The 8,576-nt window shown below is 47.3% G+C and overlaps 2 long non-coding RNA genes and 1 pseudogene across 4 annotated transcripts in view; all 3 read right to left on the bottom strand.

Annotated features, from left to right (window-relative positions):
* Positions 1–4,462: 4,462 nt before the first annotated feature.
* Positions 4,463–4,773, bottom strand: LOC149980666 (uncharacterized). Its single transcript, XR_016483988.1, has 2 exons — positions 4,646–4,773; positions 4,463–4,598 (listed from the first exon to the last, which is right to left on the bottom strand). It is a non-coding gene; the product is annotated as an uncharacterized LOC149980666 (long non-coding RNA).
* Positions 4,774–4,842: 69 nt separating this feature from the next.
* LOC149980665 (uncharacterized) lies at positions 4,843–5,434 on the bottom strand. 2 transcript variants are annotated; one of them, XR_016483990.1, is made up of 2 exons: positions 5,170–5,283; positions 4,843–5,021 (listed from the first exon to the last, which is right to left on the bottom strand). It is a non-coding gene; the product is annotated as an uncharacterized LOC149980665 (long non-coding RNA). The 2 variants fall into 2 exon arrangements; XR_016483989.1 differs by having other exon boundaries at positions 4,940–5,075; positions 5,170–5,434.
* Positions 5,435–6,565: 1,131 nt separating this feature from the next.
* Positions 6,566–8,576, bottom strand: part of LOC149980664 (uncharacterized) — a 103,225-nt pseudogene continuing 101,214 nt past the window's right edge. Inside the window, exon 13 of the transcript XR_016484039.1 lies at positions 6,566–7,009. The product of XR_016484039.1 is annotated as an uncharacterized LOC149980664 (transcript). The remainder of the gene's footprint in view (positions 7,010–8,576) is intronic.

Raw genomic sequence — 8,576 nt, 5'->3', positions numbered from 1 at the left:
CAGTATAGTGGGTGCTGTGGTATGTTGTATCTTCTAGGAGGGTCAGTATAGTGGGTGCTGTGGTATGTTGTACCTTCTAGGAGGGTCTGGATGGTCAGTATAGTGGGTGCTGTGGTATGTTGTATCTTCTAGGAGGGTCAGTATAGTGGGTGCTGTGGTATGTTGTACCTTCTAGGAGGGTCTGGATGGTCAGTATAGTGGGTGCTGTGGTATGTTGTACCTTCTAGGAGGGTCAGTATAGTGGGTGCTGTGGTATGTTGTACCTTCTAGGAGGGTCAGTATAGTGGGTGCTGTGGTATGTTGTACCTTCTAGGAGGGTCAGTATAGTGGATGGTCAGTATAGTGGGTGCTGTGGTATGTTGTACCTTCTAGGAGGGTCAGGATGGTCAGTATAGTGGGTGCTGTGGTATGGTGTACCTTCTAGGAGGGTCAGTATAGTGGATGGTCAGTATAGTGGGTGCTGTGGTATGTTGTACCTTCTAGGAGGGTCAGTATAGTGGATGGTCAGTATAGTGGGTGCTGTGGTATGTTGTACCTTCTAGGAGGGTCAGGATGGTCAGTATAGTGGGTGCTGTGGTATGGTGTACCTTCTAGGAGGGTCAGTATAGTGGGTGCTGTGGTAAGTTGTACCTTCTAGGAGGGTCAGTATAGTGGATGGTCAGTATAGTGGGTGCTGTGGTATGTTGTACCTTCTAGGAGGGTCAGGATGGTCAGTATAGTGGGTGCTGTGGTATGTTGTACCTTCTAGGAGGGTCAGTATAGTGGGTGCTGTGGTATGTTGTACCTTCTAGGAGGGTCAGTATAGTGGGTGCTGTGGTATGTTGTACCTTCTAGGAGGGTCAGGATGGTCAGTATAGTGGGTGCTGTGGTATGTTGTACCTTCTAGGAGGGTCAGTATAGTGGGTGCTGTGGCATGTTGTACCTTCTAGGAGGGTCAGGGTGGTCAGTATAGTGGGTGGTCAGTATAGTGGGTGCTGTGGTATGTTGTACCTTCTAGGAGGGTCAGGATGGTCAGTATAGTGGATGGTCAGTATAGTGGGTGCTGTGGTATGTTGTACCTTCTAGGAGGGTCAGTATAGTGGATGGTCAGTATAGTGGGTGCTGTGGTATGTTGTACCTTCTAGGAGGGTCAGGATGGTCAGTATAGTGGGTGCTGTGGTATGTTGTACCTTCTAGGAGGGTCAGGATGGTCAGTATATTGGGTGCTGCGGTATGTTGTACCTTCTAGGAGGGTCAGGATGGTCAGTATATTGGGTGCTGTGGTATGTTGTACCTTCTAGGAGGGTCAGGATGGTCAGTATAGTGGGTGCTGTGGTATGGTGTACCTTCTAGGAGGGTCAGTATAGTGGGTGCTGTGGTATGTTGTACCTTCTAGGAGGGTCAGTATAGCGGATGGTCAGTATAGTGGGTGCTGTGGTATGTTGTACCTTCTAGGAGGGTCAGGATGGTCAGTATAGTGGGTGCTGTGGTATGTTGTACCTTCTAGGAGGGTCAGTATAGTGGGTGCTGTGGTATGTTGTACCTTCTAGGAGGGTCAGTATAGTGGGTGCTGTGGCATGTTGTACCTTCTAGGAGGGTCAGGGTGGTCAGTATAGTGGGTGCTGTGGTATGTTGTACCTTCTAGGAGGGTCAGGATGGTCAGTATAGTGGATGGTCAGTATAGTGGGTGCTGTGGTATGTTGTACCTTCTAGGAGGGTCAGGATGGTCAGTATAGTGGGTGCTGTGGTATGTTGTACCTTCTAGGAGGGTCAGTATAGTGGATGGTCAGTATAGTGGGTGCTGTGGTATGTTGTACCTTCTAGGAGGGTCAGTATAGTGGATGGTCAGTATAGTGGGTGCTGTGGTATGTTGTACCTTCTAGGAGGGTCAGGATGGTCAGTATAGTGGGTGCTGTGGTATGTTGTACCTTCTAGGAGGGTCAGTATAGCGGATGGTCAGTATAGTGGGTGCTGTGGTATGTTGTACCTTCTAGGAGGGTCAGGATGGTCAGTATAGTGGGTCCTGTGGTATGTTGTACCTTCTAGAAGGGTCAGTATATTGGGTGCTGTGATATGTTGGGTGCTGGGAATGTGATGAAAGAAATAAAAGCTGAAATAAATCATTCTTTCTACTATTATCATACTATTATTCTGACATTTCACATTCTTCAAATAAAGTGGTGATCCTAACTGACATAAAACAGGGATTTTTTACAAGGATTAAATGTCAGGAATTATTTTTTTTAAAACGGAGTTTAAATGTATTTGGCTAAGGTGTATGTAAACTTCTGACTTCAACTGTAAATACTGTAGAAGGGGAACTGACTTCAACTGTAAATACTGTAGAAGGGGAACTGACTTCAACTGTAAATACAGTAGAAGGGGAACTGACTTCAACTGTAAATACTGTAGAAGGGGAACTGGCTTCAACTGTAAATACTGTAGAAGGGGAACTGACTTCAACTGTAAATACTGTAGAAGGGGAACTGACTTCAACTGTAAATACTGTAGAAGGGGAACTGACTTCAACTGTAAATACTGTAGAAAGGGAACTGACTTCAACTGTAAATACTGTAGAAGGGGAACTGACTATAACTGTAAATACTGTAGAAGGGGAACTGACTTCAACTGTAAATACTGTAGAAGGGGAACTGACTTCAACTGTAAATACTGTAGAAGGGGAACTGACTTCAACTGTAAATACTGTAGAAGGGGAACTGACTTCAACTGTAAATACAGTAGAAGGGGAACTGACTTCAACTGTAAATACAGTAGAAGGGGAACTGACTTCAACTGTAAATACTGTAGAAGAGGAACTGACTTCAACTGTAAATACTGTAGAAGAGGAACTGACTTCAACTGTAAATACTGTAGAAGAGGAACTGACTTCAACTGTAAATACTGTAGAAGGGGAACTGGCTTCAACTGTAAATACTGTAGAAACTACTGTAGAAGAGGAACTGACTTCAACTGTAAATACTGTAGAAGGGGAACTGACTTCAACTGTAAATACAGTAGAAGGGGAACTGACTTCAACTGTAAATACTGTAGAAGAGGAACTGACTTCAACTGTAAATACTGTAGAAGAGGAACTGACTTCAACTGTAAATACTGTAGAAGGGGAACTGGCTTCAACTGTAAATACTGTAGAAGGGGAACTGACTTCAACTGTAAATACTGTAGAAGGGGAACTGACTTCAACTGTAAATACTGTAGAAGGGGAACTGGCTTCAACTGTAAATACTGTAGAAGGGGAACTGACTTCAACTGTAAATACTGTAGAAGGGGAACTGACTTCAACTGTAAATACTGTAGAAGGGGAACTGGCTTCAACTGTAAATACTGTAGAAGGGGAACTGACTTCAACTGTAACTACTGTAGAAGGGGAACTGGCTTCAACTGTAAATACTGTAGAAGAGGAACTGACTTCAACTGTAAATACTGTAGAAGAGGAACTGACTTCAACTGTAGATACTGTAGAAGGGGAACTGACTTCAACTGTAAATACTGTAGAAGGGGAACTGACTTCAACTGTAAATACTGTAGAAGGGGAACTGACTTCAACTGTAAATACTGTAGAAGGGGAACTGACTTCAACTGTAAATACTGTAGAAGGGGAACTGACTTCAACTGTAAATACTGTAGAAGGGGAACTGACTTCAACTGTAAATACTGTAGAAGGGGAACTGACTTCAACTGTAAATACTGTAGAAGGGGAACTGACTTCAACTGTAAATACTGTAGAAGAGGAACTGACTTCAACTGTAAATACAGTAGAAGGGGAACTGACTTCAACTGTAAATACTGTAGAAGGGGAACTTTTTTCAACTGTAAATACTGTAGAAGAGGAACTGACTTCAACTGTAAATACAGTAGAAGGGGAACTGACTTCAACTGTAAATACTGTAGAAGGGGAACTGACTTCAACTGTAAATACTGTAGAAGGGGAACTGACTTCAACTGTAAATACTGTAGAAGGGGAACTGACTTCAACTGTAAATACTGTAGAAGGGGAACTGGCTTCAACTGTAAATACTGTAGAAGGGGAACTGGCTTCAACTGTAAATACTGTAGGAGGGGAACTGACTTCAACTGTAAATACTGTAGAAGGGGAACTGACTTCAACTGTAAATACTGTAGAAGGGGAACTGACTTCAACTGTAAATACTGTAGAAGGGGAACTGGCTTCAACTGTAAATACTGTAGAAGAGGAACTGGCTTCAACTGTAAATACTGTAGAAGGGGAACTGGCTTCAACTGTAAATACTGTAGAAGGGGAACTTATTGACAGGATGTAGAACGGTGATAACAGGTCTCAGAAATCTCTCCTTTAATAGATTGACAGAAACCTCTCCTTTAATAGATTAACAGGATGTAGAACGGTGATAACAGGTCTCTGAAACCTCTCCTTTAATAGATTAACAGGATGTAGAACGGTGATAACAGGTCTCTGAAACCTCTCCTTTAATAGATTGACAGGATGTAGAACGGTGATAACAGGTCTCTGAAACCTCTCCTTTAATAGATTGACAGGATGTAGAACGGTGATAACAGGTCTCTGAAACCTCTCCTTTAATAGATTGACAGGATGTAGAACGGTGATAACAGGTCTCTGAAACCTCCCCTTTAATAGATTGACAGGATGTCGTCTCTAAAACGGTGAAACCTCTCCTTTAATAGATTGACAGAAACCTCTCCTTTAATAGATTGACAGGATGTAGAACGGTGATAACAGGTCTCTGAAACCTCTCCTTTAATAGATTGACAAGATGTAGAACGGTGATAACAGGTCTCAGAAATCTCTCCTTTAATAGATTGACAGAAACCTCTCCTTTAATAGATTAACAGGATGTAGAACGGTGATAACAGGTCTCTGAAACCTCTCCTTTAATAGATTAACAGGATGTAGAACGGTGATAACAGGTCTCTGAAACCTCTCCTTTAATAGATTGACAGGATGTAGAACGGTGATAACAGGTCTCTGAAACCTCTCCTTTAATAGATTGACAGGATGTAGAACGGTGATAACAGGTCTCTGAAACCTCTCCTTTAATAGATTGACAGGATGTAGAACGGTGATAACAGGTCTCTGAAACCTCCCCTTTAATAGATTGACAGGATGTCGTCTCTAAAACGGTGAAACCTCTCCTTTAATAGATTGACAGGATGTCGTCTCTAAAACGGTGAAACCTCTCCTTTAATAGATTAACAGGATGTCGTCTCTAAAACGGTGAAACCTCCCCTTTAATAAAACAGAATGAGTCCTTCAAAGAGTTACCCCCCCAACACACACACACACACACACACAAATTCTCCCTCTCACACACACACATTCATTCTCTCTCACACACACACTCTCTCTCTCTCTCTCACACACACACACTCTCCCTCGCTTACACAAACATTTGTACTGAACATGAAAGCTTTGCCAAAATGTATGACATATGCACTCTACCTACCCCCCCCCCCCCCCCCATCTCCTAGGATTCCTCTGATGAGGAACAACACCCCCCCATGTTATCTCCTAGGATTACTCTGATGAGGAACAACACCCCCCCCCCCCCCATGTTATCTCCTTGGATTCCTCTGATGAGGAACAACCCCCCCCCCCATGTTATCTCCCTAGGTATCCTCTGATGAGGAACAACCCCCCCCATGTTATCTCCTAGGTATCCTCTGATGAGGAACAACCCCCCCCCCCCCCCCCATGTTATCTCCTAGGTATCCTCTGATGAGGAACAACCCCCCCCCCCATGTTATCTCCTAGGTATCCTCTGATGAGGAACAACCCCCCCCCCCATGTTATCTCCTAGGTATCCTCTGATGAGGAACAACCCCCCCCCCCATGTTATCTCCTAGGTATCCTCTGATGAGGAACACCCCCCCCCCCATGTTATCTCCTAGGTATCCTCTGATGAGGAACACCCCCCCCCCATGTTATCTCCTAGGTATCCTCTGATGAGGAACACCCCCCCCCCCATGTTATCTCCTAGGTATCCTCTGATGAGGAACACCCCCCCCCCCCCCCCATGTTATCTCCTAGGTATCCTCTGATGAGGAACACCCCCCCATGTTATCTCCTAGGTATCCTCTGATGAGGAACAACCCCCCCCCCATGTTATCTCCTAGGTATCCTCTGATGAGGACCCCCCCCCCCCATGTTATCTCCTAGGTATCCTCTGATGAGGAACAACCCCCCCCCCCCCCATGTTATCTCCTAGGTATCCTCTGATGAGGACCCCCCCCCCATGTTATCTCCTAGGTATCCTCTGATGAGGACCCCCCCCCCATGTTATCTCCTAGGTATCCTCTGATGAGGAACCCCCCCCCCCCCATGTTATCTCCTAGGTATCCTCTGATGAGGACCCCCCCCCCATGTTATCTCCTAGGTATCCTCTGATGAGGAACACCCCCCCCCCCCCCCCATGTTATCTCCTAGGTATCCTCTGATGAGGAACACCCCCCCCCCCCCATGTTATCTCCTAGGTATCCTCTGATGAGGAACCCCCCCCCCCCCATGTTATCTCCTAGGTATCCTCTGATGAGGACCCCCCCCCCATGTTATCTCCTAGGTATCCTCTGATGAGGAACACCCCCCCCCCCCATGTTATCTCCTAGGTATCCTCTGATGAGGAACCCCCCCCATGTTATCTCCTAGGTTTCCTCTGTTTGATGAGGAACAGGTTTTCGTCTGTGGGGAACAACTTCTCCTCCTTAGCGGCCTTCCTGTCTCTCCCGTTTTCTCTCTTCTTCTTCTTACTCGCTCCCTTCTTCGCCGCCCCAAACAGACGGTCGGGGGTGTGGGAGGCGGGGCATGGGATGGAAGGTAGGAGGGGCTCCGGCCGAGGAAGAGCCCTTGGGCCCCTTCTTCTTCCTCTTGGTGGAGGGGCCTTGTCCTCGGGGGAAGTATGAAAAGACTCGTCTGCGGCTGCGGCCATTTTGTTTTTGGCAGCTTCCGTTGTTTCTTCTTCTGCCTTTCCTGACTCCCCGGCTGGTTCCTGTCAGCCATGTTGGATTTGGGCGTGGCTGACTGTGGGTTAGGGAGAGGTGGGGAGGAGGGAAGGAGAGGGGAGGTGGGGAGGAGTGAAGGGGAGGTGGGGAGGGGGAAGGGGAGGAGGGAAGGGGAGGTGGGAAGGGGCAAGTGGGGAGGAGGGGAAGGAGAGGTGGGGAGGAGGGAAGGAGAGGTGGGGAGGAGGGGAAGGAGGGAAGGAGGGGAGGAGGGAAGGAGAGGGGGAGGGGGAAGGAGAGGGGGAGGAGGGAAGGAGAGGTGGGGAGGAGGGAAGGAGAGGTGGGGAGGGAGGAGGTGGGGAGGAGAGGTGGGGAGGAGAGGTGGGGAGGAGGGAAGGAGAGGTGGGGAGGAGGGAAGGAGAGGTGGGGAGGAGGGAAGGAGAGGTGGGGAGGAGGGGGAAGGAAGGAGAGGTGGGGAGGAGGGAAGGAGAGGTGGGAAGAAATGGTGGAGGGTAGAGGAGAAAGGGGTAGGAGGCGAGGAGGTCTGATTAAAGCAGCCGATAGCAAATCAAACAGATCCCAGAGCAGACTAACAGATCCTAGAGCAGACTAACAGATCCCAGAGCAGACTAACAGACCATAGAGCAGACTAACAGATCCCAGCAGACTAACAGATCCCAGAGCAGACTAACAGATCCCAGAGCAGACTAACAGATCCCAGAGCAGACTAACAGATCCCAGAGCAGACTAACACAGTCCCCAGAGCAGACTAACAGATCCTAGAGCAGACTAACATATCCCAGAGCAGACTAACAGATCCCAGAGCAGACTAACAGATCCTAGAGCAGACTAACAGACCCTAGAGCAGACTAACAGATCCCAGAGCAGACTAACAGATCCCAGAGCAGACTAACAGATCCCAGAGCAGACTAAACATTACCAGAGCAGACTAATAGATCCCAGAGCAGACTAACAGATCCCAGAGCAGACTAACAGATCCTAGAGCAGACTAACAGACCCTAGAGCAGACTAACAGACCCTAGAGCAGACTAACAGATCCCAGAGCAGACTAACAGATCCTAGAGCAGACTAACAGACCCTGAGCAGACTAACAGATACAGAGCAGACTAACAGATCCCAGAGCAGACTAACAGACCCTAGAGCAAGTAACAGGATGCCAGAGCAGACAACAGATCCCAAGCAACTTAACAGATCCCAGAGCAGACTAACAGATCCTAGAGCAGACTAACAGACCCTAGAGCAGACTAACAGACCCTAGAGCAGACTAACAGACCCTAGAGCAGACTAATAGTTCCCAGAGCAGACTAACAGATCCCAGAGCAGACTTAACAGATCCCCAGAGCAGACTAACAGATCCTAGAGCAGACTAACAGACCCTAGAGCAGACTAATAGTTCCCAGAGCAGACTAACAGATCCCAGAGCAGACTAACAGATCCCAGAGCAGACTAACAGACCCTAGAGCAAGCTGACAAGGACCCTTAGAGCAGACTAACAGATCCTAGAGCAGACTAACAGATCCCAGAGCAGACTAACAGATCCCAGAGCAGACTAACAGATCCTAGAGCAGACTAACAGATCCCAGAGCAGACTAACAGATCCTGAGGCAACTAACAGATCCCAGAGCAGA

Source organism: Oncorhynchus mykiss, chromosome 10 (genome assembly GCF_057628025.1).
Source record: "Oncorhynchus mykiss isolate SJ-2025 chromosome 10, ASM5762802v1, whole genome shotgun sequence".
NCBI classification, from domain to species: Eukaryota; Metazoa; Chordata; class Actinopteri; order Salmoniformes; family Salmonidae; genus Oncorhynchus; species Oncorhynchus mykiss.
Note: the sequence above shows the minus strand (reverse complement) of the source record. Positions and strands in the feature narration are given on the sequence as shown.